This window comes from Pecten maximus, chromosome 10 (genome assembly GCF_902652985.1).
Source record: "Pecten maximus chromosome 10, xPecMax1.1, whole genome shotgun sequence".
Taxonomy (NCBI): domain Eukaryota; kingdom Metazoa; phylum Mollusca; class Bivalvia; order Pectinida; family Pectinidae; genus Pecten; species Pecten maximus.
The window spans coordinates 13489262-13495105 of NC_047024.1; the positions used below are offsets into that span (position 1 = coordinate 13489262).

General features: G+C 36.6%; 1 long non-coding RNA gene across 1 annotated transcript; it reads left to right on the forward strand.

Moving 5' to 3' along the window:
• The first annotated feature begins 3271 nt into the window (after nucleotides 1-3271).
• LOC117335356 lies at nucleotides 3272-4622 on the forward strand. The gene is made up of 2 exons (XR_004534332.1): nucleotides 3272-3360; nucleotides 4139-4622. It is a non-coding gene; the product is annotated as an uncharacterized LOC117335356 (long non-coding RNA).
• The last annotated feature ends 1222 nt before the right edge of the window (nucleotides 4623-5844 follow it).

Sequence of the window (5844 nt, forward strand, 5' to 3'; positions counted from 1 at the left end):
AGTCGATAAAGCATAAAAGTTCACACCTGTCAGTGATACCATACACAACCATGGAATTGTAAAATTGTGTATTTGTCACAGAATATCCGTTATCCTATAACGGTTAAGTAGCCGTAGATACGTATATGAGACATTGTTTTTTTTTAATGTAATATACGCCACCGCCTACTTAGGTTTTAATTTAGTATTGATTTGCTAATCATCTATAGAAACCGTTATCGCGAAAAACGCCGCAAAGTCGACGCCATGACTTGGTAACACAATCTCAGTTAGCATGACTAAATAAAGCGATATTGTATAACATGGAATTACTATCACGCTGAGGGACTTGGAATGCATACATCGCTTCAGAGAAACAAGCTCTGCGTTCAGGATAATTGGTGCTTTAATTATCAACGAAGGATTAAAGGAAAACAGTTTAAAAGTTGGAAGGGAAGTCTATGGATTTATGATGATATTGTTGTACAATTGTACTCGGTATGGTCTCATGAAAGCGAAAAAGGGGAAATATATTATCAGAACATCACGAAGAATTTCGATAATGCATCTTAAAAAATGGAATTTGATCCACTCCATGCAAATTGCAGGTTCCCCCTGTTCAATTTTATTGATATATGTTGTGTATAATAATGCTCAGATGTCGTCTGTATCTTTCTATGCACTGATAACGTTGATTGGAGACGAATTTCTACAATAGTCATCTTTCCATATCACAGCGTGTTAAATTTAATGTACTGTATTGAGAAATGAGGAGTACATGGTGAAAGATACGCACTTGTATATAATATATATGTCCATGCATATATATATCTCTTCTAACGATTGGACAGATTTCTTTTTTGGTTCAGTAAATTGACATGCAATCATAACTGTAATATATGACCTTCCAATGGAGACAATTAAACGAAATCAAATATTACAGGAGGTCTCTTAATCAAGGTTCAGGTAACAACTTGAAGTATGTAGGACTGGGAGAGAAAACATGTCACATAGGCGAGGGAGTCGTTTAACTCAGATTCATTATGGCAGGTTTTATAGTATTCTTAATTGCATTTGATTAAAAAGACATCGAAACCATAAAGCATCATGATTGATTTAATCCATTGAGATACCGAACTCACATACTACTTTTACTACAGTTCAAAATCAGCCAATAAGGAATTTAATCATGGCATAAAAATAAGAGGTAAGAATATACTAGGAGACAGCGGACAATCCTGAAAGCCGAACACTTTACCATGTGAGTTACTGTCACCTCGGTAACAGTCCAGTGAGTAAGAAGGATTTACGTATCTTGCAGATAAACAAGAACGTTATTTGAAATATCTATATTTGATAAGTTTGTGTTGAAGTGCGCCTATTTTATCAACATTTTAGTTATAATTCTAAAACTTCTACACGATTTCATGCTGCACGATGTTGAAATTATTTTGACTCAATGTAATTCACAATTGTCTTGACAAGATTCAAAGGTGGTGTTTGAGAGCACAGATTTAAACACTATGAATTATTAGAATTATCGTGACTGAATTAAACGTCATCTGAAATAGGAGTTATGTTATCACACACGCTATAGGACTTTTAAAATATCACCAAAACCAAGAATTTATAAAAGCTTCATAATGGTGTATCAAAGATTCTGTTTCTAAACACTGGTATTGCCACACTAAACACAGGCTACCTGCACATCTCCATTCGTCATTCATCGTTTGTATTTGCAAAGAGATATTTCCCGCTGAAAACATTTTAACCAACTATCATTTATTGTGCAGTGCATTTTTCTTGGAACTCCCCTTCTAAATTTTCACATTTTTGGCACCTAACATCATCAAGGATTTATTTTGGGGGAACACCTGTTTTATTAATTAAGCTGTCAAAATGATGGCACACTGTTTAATGTGCTTATTTTTGCCTGTTGTTTTGAAGGTACAACACATTAACCTTACGATCATATTAAAATACATTTGTACCTTTATGTTGGTATTTTTTATCAAATTTGACATGAAATCTCATACATTATTTGATGAAATGACGTCCGTAGGCTTGTAAACCAATCTGTAATTGATAATTGAATAGAAATCACAAGTGGTACTGTTAATATTAGGGTCGACAAGACCAATCCCAGTGTCCTAAACAAGGGTCGACATTCCATTTGTCTGAGATGTCATACAGCAACCAAAACAGGCGTACGGTGTTCACCGATCAGTCACGTCCTGGAGACGGAAACTGCCTACTACACTCGGACACTCTGTGACGTATGCAAGTGCCATTCCTCCTGGCACGTGAAGTAGTCCCTCCCGATTTAATATGCTAAGTCTAATTATAAGGTACGAAGTACATCTGATATGTTGGAAGCGACAGCAACAATCAATGTAGACAGTAGATCGATGAGAATTTTTGACAGACACTCACGCCACTGACAGCACATGTTCCTATAAAAAGTATAAATTGATTTTATTTTCACGAAGACCGCTTATTCATCATTTTCGTGTGACAGGATGTCAATTTTTATCTATTATTAAATCTCCTAAGTAATGTGTTCAGACAAATGTACCACGGGCGTAAAACTGGAAAGTAAAGGGTTAAAACCAAGTACTTAATCAGCCTAGAGCCTTGTTATAACACACTGGAGAGTCTTCATCAATGTGTTCACGTGCTTCCAGAATAGACGACGACGACGACGACGACGACGACGACGACGACGTTAGATACTTTATTGAACAACCTGATACTGATCCAAAAGCGCCTTTGTCGTAGTTATATCACCAATGGAATTATCATCAGGCTGATTAATACGATTGTTCTAAACAAGACAAGGTTAGACCTTCAGAACGTGCCTATAACATTAGAATATGAACTGATTCTATACACAATATCAAAGCCTCACTATCTAAGTAAGCATATTAAAAGTTAAACATTGTTTTTATTTAATACTATCTAAAGCATATAAATATCCCCCCCCCCTCCCCCCGGCTGATAAATCTGAACGTGCAACTAAATCTATGTTCACCTTACAAAACCTTCCGACGTTGATGATGCAGAAGGTGTCCTTGCAAGGCACACGAGACCGTCCGAGCGTGTCAATAATATATTCACGGTACTCTGGCTCCGAGTACAGTGCAGCAAGATCATAAGTACTTATATACTTTGTTGGTTTACTTGGCTACTTACCCAATAATCAAAAGAGGTTGCTGTCACAAGCGCGTGTATTCATGGTGTCGTGGTATTACTTTATTTTTGTACCTGTATTGCGAAGTGGTGATCTGTAGAAGGTAAATGAGCGCGCACGATCAGGAGCAATGCCGATGCTCTGTCAGGCCGTGTCGACGGAATAGGTGTTTTGACACATTGTAGTCTGTGGTAAGTCTGTAGGTATCCATTTTGTCGTAAGTTTGTAGGTATTCATTTTGTGGTAAGTTTGTAGGTATCCATTTTGTGTTAAGTTTGTAGGTATTAATTTTGTGGTAAGTTTGTAGGTATTCATTTTGTGGTAAGTTAGTAGGTATCAATTTTGTAGTAAGTCTGTAGGTATCAATTTTGTGGTAAGTTTGTATGTATTCACTTTGTGGTAAGTTTGTAGGTATCCATTTTGTGGTATGTTTGTAGGTATCCATTTTGTGGTAATCATAGTCTATGTTGTATAGAAGGGGTTATTTAACATTACATTGTTTTCCATGCATTAGACAACTTGCGGTACAATATCGTTCCAAGAATTGTTTTTAAATAGTTTATGAACATTTTTCTAATCGCACTTCCAAATATAAACATGTCCAATATGTAAATTAGTTATTTGGAAGGTATTTAGGTAATTTGTATATTTTATTTAACTTGATAAAACTTCAGCGCTAGTTAAATTTCATGGTATGGAAGCCCATAAGGAGCGTACGGTTAGTGTCTGTATAATTTTGGTAAACACATTGGTCTGCACTTTTTCGGACACAAGGTGCCAGTATTACATTTCCCTGCATCAGTATTTACTATCCGAGTGCTAATTGCGGTATTGACGATTCATTTTAGGGAATTATTGGAAATGCATACTTTGAAATAAGGTGTAATATCATATAGTACATCATGTATATGCTTATGTGTTAATGTGTGATTGTGTGTAGCAAGTACATGTATGTTGATGTTTCAACAGCAACAATGCGGACTGGAGACATGTGGGACAAGATGAACAGAGCCAACTCGGTAATGACATGGGACGAGACCTACCATACTGGACTTCATTAAAATGTAACGCATATTGAAGAGAATGCGAAGATTGTGTGGACCGAGAGGGAAAGTATCGACATGTTTCGATCATATCGTATGTTGATAATTGTAGCCATATATCTCAAACTTGGAAGTCACCAGCAATCCAGAGGCTGTCCAGACAGACACGTGGTAGTTTGTCTGTGGTTTCCCTCTCTACTTATACTGGGGTCAATCGGACAGACTGTCACTACATGGTCTCTACTACATGATATGTAACTTGTCTCCATATTTAGTCGATTCCGGAACGCCATCTAGGATGACGTGTGCAGAGACATTCAAATGTACATGCTAGATGTGAAAGTGTAATGTGTACATTTGTATGTATTTTGCTTTTTGTGTTGCGTTTTATATATAAAGCTACTATTGTTAAACATATCCCTTATTGAGTTATCTTTTAACTGGAGAATAACCTCGATTGTCCCACGTTACAGTGGTATCAATGGAATCAGCTAGAAATTAAGATCGTATGCACTGGGAACAGCAGATTCAAATCTCGCGCATCAAGCTCTGTGTTCATCTATTGATATAGAGGTTAAAGTGTATCGAAGTAATCATAATTTGGTTATTGAATGTGTTATACAAATGTACTTTGAATTTCATGCGTTTATATGAAATAGAATAATTACACACACTGTATAAAGGAACCTTGAACTATATGGCTTCGGCTAAAATCATTAATCATTAATCTGGGATAGAACCATGATTAATCGTGTTCAGCCACGCCCCGTTTCTAGTCAAAACCATATAGCATCAAGTTCGCCTCCGCAACATTTATGATACATTTATGATTGATGACTTCTGGGATTGGAATAAAAGTGAAGAAATCGAAAAGGATGAGTTAGTTGAATATATTAAACAAGAATAGTAAATACTGTTCTTACCGTCATTTATAGATTGAAACGTTCATTCCGTCCGTGTGTAGCATCTAAGTAAAATCCGAAATGCAATGGAACAAGTGCACCAATTTCACATAACGGTAGGGCCTATACATAGAAACACATCAACACTGATTTGTCAAAACGTACATATTGCTATGCATACTGCAAAGTAAATCCAAATATGTCGTTAATCTTCGGTAACAGGACTTTCAAACCAATCCAAACACGCCGCTTCGTCAACATATAGATCGAAGTCTCGCCAGTAGGGGCGTGGCCAATTGACCGACTTTGAAAGCTTCTTTCTGATTGGTCAGTCCGCTACAGTATAACAGTTCACTAGCGGAGGTCACAGAGTACTTAACAGCGTACTTGTAGCGATGAAAAACAATGTTTCTAAATATCTTTAACAGTAAACGTGTTAGAATGGGGATAGTACGTTGTTTTTCGTGGCTATACTGGCGAGTAAAACATGAAATTTGGTTTAAACTCTCGACCTACCGGTCTCGAGTTCAAACCAAATTTCATGTTTTAATCGCCAGTATAGCCACACAAAACAACGTACTATCCCCTAAATAAAATAGAGGAAGCCATTTGGTTGAGCCATTTTCAATTCATGACGTAACGTCATTGTCCCTATAATGACGTCACTGGAAAAGCCAACGGAAATCACTTCAGGGTATATTACAAAAGTTATATAAAGTTAAATGGGCGA